This window comes from Camelus dromedarius, unplaced genomic scaffold (genome assembly GCF_036321535.1).
Source record: "Camelus dromedarius isolate mCamDro1 unplaced genomic scaffold, mCamDro1.pat HAP1_SCAFFOLD_198, whole genome shotgun sequence".
In the NCBI taxonomy this organism is placed as follows: Eukaryota; Metazoa; Chordata; class Mammalia; order Artiodactyla; family Camelidae; genus Camelus; species Camelus dromedarius.
This window is the reverse complement of record NW_026989822.1, coordinates 626,736-640,827: the sequence shown is the minus strand read 5'-3', so window position 1 is coordinate 640,827 and position 14,092 is coordinate 626,736. Positions and strand designations below refer to the sequence as shown.

The 14,092-nt window shown below is 42.5% G+C and overlaps 1 long non-coding RNA gene across 1 annotated transcript in view; it reads right to left on the bottom strand.

Annotated features, from left to right (window-relative positions):
• Positions 1–592: 592 nt before the first annotated feature.
• Positions 593–14,092, bottom strand: part of LOC135320857 (uncharacterized) — a 34,382-nt gene continuing 20,882 nt past the window's right edge. The window contains exon 3 of the long non-coding RNA XR_010380206.1: positions 593–646. This is a non-coding gene — a long non-coding RNA (uncharacterized LOC135320857). The remainder of the gene's footprint in view (positions 647–14,092) is intronic.

The window sequence follows — 14,092 nt, the reverse complement described above, 5'->3', positions numbered from 1 at the left end:
CACTTAATTTGGGCCGCTAAGCCGCTGGCTGGGATACAAGCCAGAGAGAAGAAACATTTATTATAGAAGCCACAGCTGATGAGAATGGAGCTACACTAACAGGAACAGCATGGGGGGAAGACACATAACACTGTGATTACCTGTCCTCTCCATAACGCACAAGCAAATCTGCCACTGGAACCACGACCCTCTTCCACTTATTTGCAACACAGAGACTATTTACTTTCAACAATAGGGTATATGATCTAATGTAATTGAAATTATTATTAAGCACTGACCTGTTTACACAGAGCTTGGACATTCTAATGCTTCCTTTTTCCCTTTTACTAATGCAAAGCTGGAGCTAATTCACTTCTCACATAGGCTAGAGAAAATACGTTTACACTTGAAGTTTTCTAAAGACTCTAATGTACTGGAATTGAAGTGCCTACAAGATACAGTCTCTGTTTTGACCTGGTTCTAAAACTGGTGTAGAAATGACCTCAGCTACAGGAGGAGCTTACCAGAGTCAGTCACCATGATTGCCACTTTCTCATATATGGCGTTCAGGGTCACAATGATGATAAAACTGATGAGGGAAGCAGTGATGGGCGTGGCCCACCTGCACAGTCAGGTACTTCTGGATTGGGTCTCTTCCATTCAGGTTCTTGGAAAGTTTTGCAGAAAATACAATGAACACTGAAAGCCCATAGACAATGATCCCAATAACTGAAGCAATGGTCAACAGGACCTGACAACCCAAAAACCCAGCAGCATGAGACTCACTAATGATCGTATTTTTACACAGAATACTTGCCCCCAACCCACGCTTAAACAGACAACATGCATGTGCTGTAAACTTCACATAAACGTGAGAAGTGATGTAAATCGCACGTAAATGCCACAAGAGACTTGAATATCAGGCATGTTAAACTTTAGGGGAGGAGGAATGAAGGATTTCAAAAAGAATGAGTGCATCCACTAATGTAACATGCTGACAGCAGGAGCAGCTGTGTGCAGGGCATAGGGAATATATGGGAACTCCTCTTTCTGTGAATTTTTCTGTAAACCTAAAACTGCACTAAAGAAGGAAGCCTGTTAAGTATATCTTTAAATGGCTGAAAATGGAGTAACTGGTGGCATGTTCTTTTGGAGACAAGTCTATGATAGCAGAACTAATGAAAATATCCCTTCTACATCTATAGAATTACTTAGGTTATGAACTAGTTGTAACCCATGAAGGGGATATGCTTCCTTTCAAGGAAGAACCTATCACTGATTCAGGGTCCAGCAGGTGCTAGCCGTCGTCTTCATTCTGAATAGGACCAGTGAAGCTGTGGACATGCCCTGAGGGAAATAGTGGAAGTGACAGCAGGTCTCTGCTGATGAAAGCTTCACATGCTTTTCATACTCCTTGAGGTCTTAAAATGGCAGGTATTCATACTCCCTGCATTTGCACAAGATTCATGTCCCTGATCCATTGTAGTTCTGTCTGTGTGGACCCAAGGACAAAGGGGGTGTCTGAAGCATAATTTGCACGTGGCTGATAGGGTTTCAGTTCCTCACTAGGCAGGCTTTTTCTGGCCACTGAAGAATGCACATTAAAGGTCCCATTTTTAAACTGTTTTCCTTCCATCTACCTTCTTGGTCATAGTCCAGAAGCATGTACTCAGGGTCCCTGGCCGCTCCTGATGGCTGCCCAAGAGAGAAAGCTACAAAGAATGTGAATTTCAAGACTAAGTGAACCACATCATGTTATTTACAGTAACAGCGGGAGGCTGGCTTGCACCTGCAGGGGAGAGCAGAGGGAGTGTTTACAAGCCCCTCCTGGAGCCACACTCCTGCATCTGGATCCCAGCTCCGATGCTAGCTGTCGGGCCTTGTGCAAATTTCTTAACCTCTAGGGGCTTCAATCTCCTCTCCCACATAATGGGGGGATAATAATAGCAATTTATAGGACTATTGTGATGAGTCAATTATTTACTAATTGTGAAAACAATTGGAACATTAACCACAGGCATGTGAAAAACTCTACCTAAGTATTAGCTATGAATATGGTGACCAAAGTCTTAAAAAGGTGTTTCTCTTAGTTTTTAAGCCATCAGTTTGTAGAGAAAACATTTTATTTCCTCCCCTACTCTCTTTCATCACCGTTTTCTTCATGCTTGTGACAGGAATAACTTTTTAGTGTGTGTGTGATTAAATGTGAAAATTAGTTAAGGCTGAGAAAAATATATTATAGAAGGTATATTAAGCCTTCCCCTCTTGTACAGCACATATAGGCCATTTAAATAGTATGCATTTTTAAAAAGTCTGCATAATAATTTTTTAATTATGTATTAAGTAATCATAATGGTTAAGATTCTTTAAATGCTTACTATTGTTTCAGCACACATCTATTTTTCTAAATCCTCACAATCACCCTGTGGGGAAGGTAATATTATATCTCTTTTACAGATGAGGAAATAGAGCCACGTGTAGATGATGCAACTTGCCCCCAATGAAGCAACTATTAAATGAAAGTACTGAAATACTCAAAGAGCCCAAAGACACAGTAACTGTATAGCACTGTCTCCTACATGGTCTGTGAAATCAATTCTAATTCATTTCAGAACTTTTACAAACTTGACACATTTCCGTTTTTCTTCCAAGCACTTAATGGGTTCAATATTTCTTAAGAAACAGGAAAGCTTTCCATTCTCCTTCCTCAAGTTTCTTCTTACTTATCATCTTTTCTGATCATAACTTTAATATTTGCTCATTAAAGAAAATTTGAAAGTACTCAGTAGTGGACAGAAATGCTGTCCTGGATCTGTCCCCAGTCTTAGAAGAGGACCCAGATTTTGCTTTAGGATAAATGACCTCCCTTCTGTTTTCAGTCCTGTGATTTAAGCTCGATTGACCCACTCTTTCTGAAGCACCAGAGGTAGATCTCAGTTGGCTTAAGACAAATAATACCCCTCATTCTATTGGCCTCACACATGATTTGAGAATTGGCAAATAACCCAGTAAGAGCCACTATTATGTGAGGAGATACATGCTTGTGCCCATGTGAATGATAAGCTTCCCCTATCAAGAGAGGAAGCTGCCAAAAGAGACGTCTCTTGGTTTGGATGGATGATCTGGGATGCTGAGTGCCTAGAAGCAGCATGCTGAGACATCCTTGGACACAGAATGAAGACAGGACAAAACCAGCCCTTGACATCATCTGGGCTACAGTATCTCTCCTTGACTGAAGCCAGACCTCAGACCTGAGATTTTCATTTACAGGAACCAATAAATCCCATGCATCCCCATTTTTTGGTTGTTGTTTAAGCACATTGGAGATTGATTTTGTCACCTACAATCAAAAGACTCCAACTCTGAAAATGAATAAAAAATAAAATAAGAAAAATGCTTCTACCTGCAGACATAATTCCTTCAGAACTGTGCATTGTTTGTATATTACAAATCACTTTATATATTAATTTTATTCTCAAGCTTATCATAAGCATAACTATTTGACTTCTCATAAAATATTTTCATGGACACACTTTTTTATGGCTGCATAATATTCCACTATGTGAAGGGTTGGAAGAATATTTTGGCTGAGATTTTATATATATATACACACAAAAGTATGTCTGTGACTTGCATCCATACTTTTTCCCTGCCATTTTCAAATACTTCATGATTAAAAGTTTTTCAAAGCTGAATTAGTGGATTAAAGCATATGAATATTTTTGACTCTTGATATGATCTGCCAGACTGCTTTCTAAGAACGCTTGAGGAGTACACCAGAAATTAACACAGCATTGTAAATCAACCATACTTCACAAAAAATATCCAGTAACCTAGGCTTGGGATTGGTGATCAGTGGCACTTCATCCTCATAAACAGAGCTCTGTCAGTTGAGAGGTGGAAAACTATTTCATTCTGATGTGCACTGACTGAATTACCATTGGAATGTGACATCTATTTTTTCCTTTGTGAAGATGTGTTCATCTTCTCTGCCTTCTACACTCATGAGATATTTTGATGTTACCTTTGAAGTGATCTGAACTCTCTCTGTACTGAAGGAATTAGCCCCTTGTCGAATGTGTAAACAAATAACATCCTCTGGTGTTTTGTTTAAAATTAGGATGCTTCTGATGCATGGAAATCTTTATATATTTTCCTCTGAAACTTACTGCTCATCTAGAGGTTGTATATTCATCTATATTTATTTCTAGTTTTTTTCTAATTGTGTTACTTTTTTAAATGTTTCTGGAATTTATCACAATATATGGTTCACTGTATGATTTCAATCTTCTCTTTTTCCCCAAAGTAGCTAACAAGTGTTCCATTTACTGAATAAGCTTTATTTATCTCCCTGATTTGTAATGCCTTCCATCTCTTATATTAATTTATTATCAATATCAGTGCCCATATCTGGACTTCCTGTCCTATTTTCTAATCTGCCTATTCTTGAACTAGTAAAACTCTCATTATCTTATTAATTATTATATTACAAATATGATTTTATTCACAATAAACCCCAAATCAATTTTATAACTTCTGATATTTTGGAGATATGATCTTTTAATCTAGAATCATGTGATTAATGCATCTTTTATATCTTTCAATAGTTTTTACTTTTATTTTTTTGATAGTTCCTACTATCCTTTTGTTAGGCTATCTTAGACATTTTACCTTGGTTCTTAATCTTGGAAAATTTTAGAATTCTTAATGCCTCCATCTGGTCTCTTAATCAGACAGTGGAGAATCCTAAACCACTGATCTGATTTGAACAAATGAGGTGAAAAGAATTGGGGGAAGCACTGGGATCAGAAGAGACTTTGGAACCTCCAGAGTGGCGCCCTGCATTGGCTCAGATGTTCTCTGGAAAAAGTTTTCTCTATGAGACTACATAGTTCCCAGCTTGACTTTCGGTTTTCTCAGCATTTCACATTAGATTTTAAAAAGTGTGTGGCAGGTTCTTACCCAGAAAAAGAGCACTTGCACAAAGGGTTATATGTATACACTTTCCCCAGATGGTAAAGGGAACACGCTCTTCTTCCTAATTAAAAAAACAAGTTTAGTCAATCAAGGGATTACACCAATGAAATGATTTTTCTCCTAACTGGTCACTAAATTCTAAACATAATTAAAAAAAAATAATAATTTTCAGACATAGCCTCCTTATTTGTAACTGCATGGGTTTCTTTCCTTTTTTTTTTTTCTTTTCTTTTCTGTTAACGATGTCAAACACACAACAAAATATGTACAGTGTTCATTTTAATACTATTTTTTGTAAATGCACGTGTGAACAGCAAATTGTTTCCCTGCCATGGTCTGAGCTTAGGGGTCTGGGTACCTGACGAGGCCAATGTGTAAAGCTCTATTCCTGAGCTTGCCTTAGATTTCAGAAGTGACGCTAGTGACAGCTTAGTGTCCGTGCAGGACAGGAAGTTTCACAGGTGTCTGCAGTTAACTGGTCTCCACTGTGTGTTCCTTTGTTGAGCTTTATGTGTTTATTAGAAACAACTATGAAGTTTTAGAGTTTCCATTTTAGAGTTTATATTTAGATTTCATTTTTAGAGATGAAATCAGTAAGACTCTAGTTTTACCTGGATAATAAAAGCAGATATAGTATAATAATAGCTGTCACTAAGTACATGGCCCTTCCTCAGTGCCAGGAAGTCTTCCAAGTAGATTCTGCACATTAATTCAACCCGTCCTTACCACAGTCATGAGGAAGCAACTCTTTTTCTTATTTTATAGGAAACTATGGCACAGAGAAGTTAAGTTGTCCAAGATCACTCAGGAAGCAAGCTTCTGTGTTCAAATATGAATTTAGGTAACTTCATTCCCAAGGTCTCACTACCACAACGCTGGCCTCTCTAAACAATGGAGCATGCATTTGCAATTAAAGTAAAACTCTTCAATTAAAAAACTAAAAACAATTAATTTTTTAAATAAGGAAAAATGATAAAGTGAAATGAGTCTTCATCTTCAATTTTTCAACAAGCATGTTCCAATGAAAACTTAAACTTATTAGTTGGCAATTTAAAATTTAAAATTGGCAGTTTAAATGACCAAAAAACTTTTCTTCAGTATTTTTTGTATGTTGCCAATATGATACGTTTTTGTTTTTCAGGACTCAAAAACATTATGAACATCTAATTTTGTCTAAGTTTCAGCTTTCATCTCTGAAAGTACAGTCTTTCACCAACATATGCTTTGACCCCCATCTTCAGTTGTAAACAATGGGAACTATTCATAATGGGGATTATTAGAAGCTTATTACACTGGAAAAGACAAATGTCACTTTCTATTGGTAGCTGAACCTCATTTTTTTCCATTTATAAAAAGAGGAGTTTGACCTGCTCCCTCCAGACCTTTTCAGTGCCAACATTCTGTAGATCTGTGATTCAATTTATTAAATCTATAGTTGGAGACATTTTCAGATGCTCCTAGTAAAAGCATTTTCTTTCCAAGAGTTATTCATGCTCACAACCTACTGTCCTGCTGCTGCTGAATACAAGTACCATCAGCTCTAAATTATCTCAGCTGATGGAAAGAAGCAATAATACAGATGACTCAAAAATGATCTTTTCATAGCTCTGGAATGTTGATACAAAGATATATAGTTTTATTTTTTTAATTTTGCAGCAGGAGTGGCAGCAATAAATTTACATTTCCAATTATATAAAATGCCTAGCTCAAACACTGCTCAAATACTGATGGCACCTCAACAAAGAATTCCCTGCTTCTTCTACCCTTTCTCTGACTTTAGGATGAGAGCCATGCTGCTTTGTGCACATCCCAAATGGAAGGGGGAGCAGTGACTGGGACTTAGTTCAAGACAAAGGGGCACCTAGTCTACAATGAAAAGGAGGCCGCAATAATGAAGGCACATGTGAAAAAATGGGAGTCAACTATAAAAACCAATGTGTCTTTCCTTCTACATCCATGTCATAGTGGCTAATTTATATTTTGCATTTTTTTATTGGTGTTATGAAAGGATACAAATCAATGCCTCTTTTCTTATACACTTATACCAGTCTTTTTCTTTTCCCCCTTTTTACTGTTATTATGAAGGAAGGACCTCACTTCTCTTCTGTGTCCAACATTCCAAGCAGTGCTCCTTCAACTTGGCTGCACATTAGAATAACCAGAGGAGCTTTAAAAACTTCCCTATGCCAGAATGCACCCCAGGCCACTAAGTACCATCAGAGTTAGCAGTGATGGAATCCAGGCACCAACATTTCTTAAGGTCCCCTGGTGATTCCAACATGCAGCCAAGGCTGACAAACCCAGAAGTAAACAGGCTAAAGTGCATCTAAACAGCGCCCGCTTTTCCTGGGTAATCTCATCTGTCTCCACGTGGCGACACCGCACCTCATATTCTGGCCGGACTTGTTCTTCCCACTCAACCGTGTCCCGTTTGTACTCAAGTTCTGCCTGGCGCCGCTTCCAGAACTCCAGAAGTAAGATGACTAACAGAGAGAGAGAACAGCAGAATGTGGATCTTCAGTGATGACTGATGATTCAGAAATCTGTACTTAATATTTATTACCCTTAACAATTTGGTAAATGGTTTATAAAATCACATTTATTTATAGGCGATACTAAACAGAAACATGAGTTAATGCCTTTTTTTAAGAAAAAAGAAAATGTAGATAATTTATTGAACTTGTGAAAACAGACTATGTAGCTCTCTAGCTCAGGGGAAAGGTATTAACGTGATGGTCAGAGGCAGGTGACTGTGTCTGATGCTAAAGTACCTGCTACCAGCACATTATGCCCACTAAAAACACAAATATCGGGGGGAAGGGTGAGTATAGCTCAGTGGTAGAGCACGTGCTTAGCATGTACAAGGTCCTGGGTTCAAGCCACAGTACCTCCATTAAAAAAGAAAGTTAAAAAAAAGCACAACTGTCATGATTTAAAAGCAGTGCACGGTCCACCCTCCAAGTCTTCTCCTCACATCCCTCTGTCTCTTCTGTCCGAAGGGCCTGAGGGTGGGGAAGGGGATGAGAATGCTTTAGTAGCCCCTGCATTTCTATTTTCCACCACCCCAGTCACACAAAATTAAAATACTATTATTAAATATGGAAAACTGCCATTTTCCTCAATCTTCGGTAAAGTAATTTTTAGAAATCGTCATTCTGTTTTAAGACTCGTAACTTCAAATAGTAGACATAAACAACATGAAATGTTAATTGAAAATGTGGCTTCAGGGTAAATCCCCTAAGCCCTTCTTCCAACCACACTGTTACCCCTATGCCCCAACTCTAGAGAAATTCCAGAATAACCACTGTTCCCTCCACCATTATACCTGAGTCTCTACCATGCTCTGAGAATAGAGAAAAAAGACACAGTCCCTGCTTCCGGGAGCTCCTAGGTGCACAGGACTCATCATGAAATGATGGCTGAGGAGGCGTGTTAAGAGAGCTTGGATAACAGTCAGCAGAGTGTGCTCGGGGCAGAGAGCCAGAACTGTAGCCAAGGCTCTCCCAGAGGAGGGAACCACTGTGGTGAGTTCTGAGATGCCCTAGAAGTGATCAGGTGAAGGTATAATGTTAAGGCCGTTTCTCCCTGGGGAGCTGCACATGCAAAGGAGGGAAGCCAAAGAGAGCCAGGTCCCTTCCAGGAACTGCAAATAGTCTAGGAGTGAGCACAGGGTGTGGGAGGCAGGTGAGGTAACCAGGTGGAGAGATCACAGGTGCACATCACACAGGACTCTGTGTGCCTCCAAGGTAGAGGAGACATGCAAAGTGATCTAGAAAGAGACAAAATGGAGGCAGGGAGACCTATTGGCAGGTTAATGTGAAGGCCTGCTGAGGCCCCGCCAGGAGGACAGAGAAGAAAACATTTCCACAGGTGGACAGATTGGCCACAGGTGTGATTGAAGGGCAGGAAGAGGTCAAAGATGCCAGCCAGATTTCTGGCTTTGGCAGTGTCCTAAATTATAGTGCCATTCCCTGAAATAAGAAGGGCAGGAAGAGGGGCAAGTCATGAGAGGAGACAACTGATTCAGTTCTGGCTGGGTGCCTGTGGGCTCCAGGAGAGATGTCCAGTAGGCAAATAAAAGTCCAGAAATCGGGAGAAAGTTCTAGGCTGAGCCAAGTAGTTTTCCTGTTTCAAGAGGCTAATGGGTGTGAGTGGACAAGCTCACGAGAAGAGGTGTAGAGGGGTAGCTCTCACTGTCCTGCACATGGGAAGCATCTGGGAGCCTTTAAAATATAGTGCACCCCAGCTTGGAGTAGAGACTTTGTACTGTTCATTGTTTTTTAAATACTTCTTTCCTTTTTTGGGGGGTAGTTAGTTTTATTTATTTTAATGGAGGTACTGGGAAATGAACCCAGGACTTCTTGCATGCTAAGCACGTGTGCTACCACTGAGCCGTACCCTCCCCACTTTTCTTGTTTTTAGACATTATCTCTACTGAGCAGTCAGGGTTGAGAATCAACCTGTAGAGAGCAGAAAGCCTTGGGGTAGAGATCAAGGAGAAGCTGCCCAGAGCCCTGCAGACCCCACCAGGGGCAGCCGGAGATGCAGGGAGCCTCAGACGGGCTGTGAGGAACGTGAACTCAACACTCCCCAATGGAGAAGATGACAAAAATGTTTCAAGCACCCACTTCCCAGCAGTGTTTGTTCTGACTTTATTAGTTTTCCAGTAATACTGAGTGAGAATAGAAATAACCTGGACACAGGGATCAAATTCAAATGCTGGTTCTGACCATTCTTAGCTACATGATTACTGATTAAAAGGTTACCGGTCTGCCACGTGTAAACTGGGGGACCTAGAACCGTGCTCGTGGGCTGCTGTGAGTGTAATGAAATGACATCTATAAAGGCCCTCCTGACTCTCAGAGGTAATTGCTACTATTGTCCCCATTTGGGACACCAAGAAACAGAGTCACAGAAAGCTTCAAACATTTGCCCAAGATGAGGGTTGGGGTCAGGAATCAAGCCAATGACTTCTTGGATCCAGATCCCAGGATCTTCTTATGAGCAACACTGCACTGCCCAGGCTCCCTGCTCCAAACCCGCCTCCCTTTGGCTCCGTTCTATGGCGCCTGTGCTGCACAGATGTCGTCACTGCCTGCCTGCCCGCCCGGTGTCTGACCCCGGCACTCATCCCTCCATCCCACACACCGCTTCCTTGGGCACACCAACCCTCATGAGGCCATTGCTGTGGCTACTCGGATGTTTACACGGAAACGCAGGTGGCAGCCCAGCTTTTTGCTATAGCTGCTGCTGTCGGTGGAGGCAAAGAGCTCACAGTTGGTGGGGGAGGCCACTTCTGGTCTCCTCCTTGGCTGGAGAGCTGGATGGAATCCTGTTTCCCTCTGCAACTTAGACATCCAGCATGAGAGATATGTAAGGCCATCTGGCCTCTCAACATAGAAATGATGCCCCCGCAGTCATACTTATCATTGTAACCTCCTGGCTTCATCAGGGAGCAGAGGCCATGGAGTGTTGTCCACCAAGTTTTGTTTCCTTGCACGACAGCTACAATGGGATGAGTTAACACTGGACCAGAAAATCTACAAAGCCCTTGAGTACTACTTCCTGACACTTGCAGGTCACCCAAATACCCCAGATCCTCCAAGTAAACAACTAGTAAGAGGAACTGAGCTGGCTTGTCTGTCAGACCCCTGATGGCAGGACTGATTTTGCCTCTCCTGCTCTCAGGATGATCCATTCTCCTTCTGTGTGCCTTCCCCGAGTGAAAGATACTGTTCTTTTTTAATGGGCTTGGGATTATTTGTGCCTCTCTGACCAGAACCTTCAAAAGAAGAGCTCTTGGTGAGAATGGAAGCATGGCACCCATGTCTCATGAGGTCAGCTACCCAACAGCCTCATCTAGCCAAGACGTGGCCAACACCAGGGGTTCATGCTGTTGAGTGTTGAGTCTGGAGAGCAATGCCTCCACCACTGAGAAGCTTCCCCGCCACTTGTGCCCTTGTCCCCATCCAGGGGGAGGTGACGCATCCATGGGATGAAAGCCTTGAGGGCACTAGGTGACTGTGGACCAAGCTGTGACTGGCTGGTCCTGCCCCCCATGTGACCCATGTTAGCCTCACATGCAGAAAATCCCCAAAGAGACCCCTGCTTGAGTGAATGGGTCACCAATAAGCCAACTGTCCTCGGGCCACCTAAGAAGCAACACTGTATACACAGTGAGCCACCCACTCACTGAAGTCCCCAAGGCTCTCAGCTCCCTAATGGGATACCAGGTAACCCCAGCAAACAGAAGATCCTTACTTTGTAATTGACTTGAGAATTCTACTTCCAACTCTGCCTTCCAACTTCCACTTATGAAGTACTTTCCACTCTGTCCCCTGCTCTGCAATTGTGCAATCAATCCAGAGCTACTTCATGAGACAGGAGGGAAGGGGGCCGGGCACAGCCATTAAAAGAATGGCACAGCCATTAGCACCAAGACGGTGGAAAAGTCAACTCCCTGTAGAGCTTGATCTTCAATACACACTCACCGAAATACAGCAGGATGCTAGATGGCACTCCCACAGGTGCCAGGACAGGTTCAAGGCTGACCATAAAAGGTCAAAGGGTGAGTTCTGGCCCAATTTCTGGGAATCCCAGCACCTTCCCCAAAGCGGTTGGAATATTCCTCCCACTTATTAGCATATGAAGATACTAAGTGCATAAAAACTAACAACCCCACACCTCATGGCTGCTCTCTCTGCTGAGGGAGGCAGCCCACACTCTGTCCTTGGAGTGTGTATCTACTTTTACTTTAAACTGGAGCACCCAACTCTGACGCCTCATGGCCTTTCTCTTGCCTTATGAAACAGCCCACTCTGTCTATGGAGTATATATATCTCTGAATAAATCTAAATTTACTGAACTGTGGCTCTTTCTTCAATTTGTTCCTGTGGAAACCAAGGGCCCATACTTGGTGAGGTGCATCTCAGGGACCCAAATAAGACCTGGGATACGGCCATCCTCTCCCCCACATTTTCCTGTATCATACATTCCTTCCCAAAGATCTCACCTTATTCACTCCAAAATAGACAGCACTCATGTGTCCTGACCTGGATCTGCTTCTGCGTGTATCATTTCTCACGTCCACTAGAACGTCACCTTCATGAGGACAGGGATTTGATTCTGTTCACAACGGAAGCACCAGCACATCACAGGGGCTGGAGAAGTATTAGCTGAATGAATGAGCTGTGGGAAGTCCTGGGAATTCCACTTGGAACTCCTAGCTACTTGGGTCCCAGCTGACTACAGGTGCTCCCTGCTACTCATGGCTGAGCTCTTGCCACCACTCTCTGCTCTGCCATCACCTGAGCCGGGATGAGCTGAGATGGGCACACACCCCGGAGAGCATGGCAGCTGGTTCATGAGGTTGCAGCACACTCGCCTTCTGACTGCCAGGGGTTACTTATGATGGACAAACTGAAGGCAGCCCCATGAGCACCGCCCTGCCCCACAACTCACTTGAAGCACCAGGACTGCACACAGGGGAAACGCTGGCCCTTTCCAACCTAAGGAGAGGGACTATGGGTGAGAAGAGGGTCTCTGTCAACTAACAGTCTCTTTACAAGCACAGTCTTAGAAAAGCTCTTTAAAGACACTTTTGGTATCTTCCTTGTGTTTCTGTAATCCCTCTAGATTTTGTCATTTTCATCTACGCATCAGAAATACAGATGGTCTTGAAACCTCTATTGATTTTCAATGAAGAAAATCCTCAATTTCCTTCTCTGCTAAGAAAATTACTGCATTTTATATAAAAAAAAAACAGCTTCCTTTCATGAGTTTCTCTCTTCAAACACCTAATTTCACAAGAATCAGTGAAGCAGGGCAGGAAAATCATGCTGTGCTTTATCACCTACAGGTGGGCAGGGATGAAATGAATAAGGACTGATCTCATGAGACGGGAAGGCTGGGGCTGTCTTATTCCTGCTACAGATGGAAGGGTCCATATCTGTGAGGGTGAGGAAGGACCAAGGATGAGAAACCAACACTTTCTAACCCATTTCTCTTTTTCAGAGTCCCAGACAAAACAGTGTCATTGTATCAACAAAAACAAGAACATCTGCACCCTTCTAAAAGCACGCTTCAACTTTACTACTACACACGGCACTCTGTCACTGACCTAAAGGCTGATGACAGCCAAGAAATTTGCAGGGATCTTATTCTGTGCTCATCCCTTTTTGTATTTGGAACCTCAGGAAATTTGTCTCCTCTCCATGAGTGTCATTTTCCTCATCCTTCAAATGGGAGTGTAACAGTCATTCATTTGCTCAGTGTCTATTCGACAACAGGAGACGGCTTATGAAAACAACAACAAAAAAAGCAAAACAGCAATTCTGATCTGTGGTGTCTTCCTCCTCCTCCCTGAACATGAACTTACAGGGTAAAATGGCATCTTTCACTATTTCCCGAACTTAAGGAGCAGTTCTGATAAGGAAGTCACAGGACTGCCGTGTAACTGAGAAATGACCTGGTGAAAAAGAATGAATTACCAGCAAATCCTCAAAACCCATAAGGGTGCAAACCCTGGGAGCTACAGGCATGGGTGGGAGTTCCTTAGTTTGCCATTTCACAAAGACGAGAACATTGCAGGGTCCATGAAAGACACAGATAGCCCAGTACAACCACACCATGTTTTGGAGTACACCGGGGCCACGTCGCTGCTGACCTGCACTGCTGTGTGTCCCAGAGCAAGAGCCCTGGGCAGCGGTGACTGTGTTTGAGGCTGGAAAAGAACTTCCTGTTCTGTCTCTTTTGCTTTCTCTCTTCCTGCAATAAAACAACTGGTAGGACTCTGGTGGGGAGCACTGCACCCACTTTCTCTGGCAAACCACACACCAGGCAGCTCTAGCTGATCTCAGAGAGGACTCTTCAATGAACATATATACACCAAAGTCAGGCAGAAGGCTGCCTGTGACCTTGGGAATCCAAACCAGCTTGTCCTGTTAATCAGGATATTAGACATCTAAAGAAAGTGTGCACCAGATGAAGACGATGCCTTAGACAGCATTGGTGGTTATGTCCAGCAGTGTCTAAGGACAAGTCATGCTCTGGTAGATGGGAGCATTTTGGTTGCTTTAAGAGTTTGCTACTGAAGGGCTGGGACATTTCATTGGGCCTTGAAACTCCAGACCTCTTT